The sequence below is a fragment of the Zingiber officinale genome, chromosome 1B (assembly GCF_018446385.1).
Source record: "Zingiber officinale cultivar Zhangliang chromosome 1B, Zo_v1.1, whole genome shotgun sequence".
In the NCBI taxonomy this organism is placed as follows: Eukaryota; Viridiplantae; Streptophyta; class Magnoliopsida; order Zingiberales; family Zingiberaceae; genus Zingiber; species Zingiber officinale.
Genome location: NC_055986.1, coordinates 50,569,335 through 50,570,318, shown reverse-complemented (window position 1 = coordinate 50,570,318; position 984 = coordinate 50,569,335). Strand labels below are relative to the sequence as shown.

Below are 984 nucleotides of genomic sequence, written 5' to 3'. Positions count from 1 at the left end.
TACATTTTTTTCCTAGCAATTTAAATTCTGCATTTTGTTTCTTGTTTTTCATATAACATTTCATTTCTTATCTTTAATTCTTCATTTTTATTTTTACTCATTTTATTTCGATGAGCACTAACATGTCAAGCAGGGCCTTAAGAGATTTCTCGACACCTATTTTTGCAAGATTTATGTATCCCATTATGCAGCCTCATATTGAAGCGAAAAATTTTCAACTAGACCAAGAGTTAATTTCCATGATACAAGGTCACAAATTTGGAGGAGAAGTATCAGAAAGTCTTTATCTGCATCTTCAGACATTTCTAGAGCTTTGTGATATGGTGAATTGTGAAGGAGTATCAGCAGATGTAGTTCGGTTGATGACATTTCCCTTTAGCATCAAGGATAAAGCAAGGACTTGGTTATATTCTATCCATCCTCAAAGCATCATAAGTTGGGAACAATTGGAGCAGCAATTTCTGAATCATTTTTTCCCTCCAAGCAGAACAATCTACATGAGGAGTTGCATCACAAATTTTGCTCAGGTGTATGGAGAATCATTATTTGAAGCATGGGATAGATTCAAGAGTTTACAAAGACAGTGCCCTCATCATGGTTTGGAGAAATGGCTGATTCTACACATATTCTATAGGGGAGTTTCTTTTTCAGATAAGTGTTTGTTAGATTCATCAGCTGAAGGTTCTTTTATGGACAAGAGTATAGAAGAAACTTATACATTGATTGATCAAGTGACATTGAACCTCCATGGATGGTCGAGCAAAAGTTGGATTGAATCTCCCTCAGAAATTCAAGAAGTACAAGCCATATATACAAGAGAGCCTGTCAAACAAAATGCAGTTCAACCACCTAAGAATGTCAAAATTCAGAAGTCACAGAATGAGGAGTTCAAACATTTGAGGGCAAGGATTGAGAGCTTAGTTTCAAAATGGTTCAAAGAAGATCCCCCTCCTACACAAATAAGATCTAGTGAAAATTGTAATG

The 984-nt window shown here is 35.5% G+C and overlaps 1 non-coding gene across 1 annotated transcript; it reads right to left on the bottom strand.

Moving 5' to 3' along the window:
- Positions 1-495: 495 nt before the first annotated feature.
- LOC121993469 lies at positions 496-601 on the bottom strand. Its single transcript, XR_006115316.1, has one exon. It is a non-coding gene; the product is annotated as a small nucleolar RNA R71 (small nucleolar RNA).
- Between the last annotated feature and the right edge of the window lie 383 nt (positions 602-984).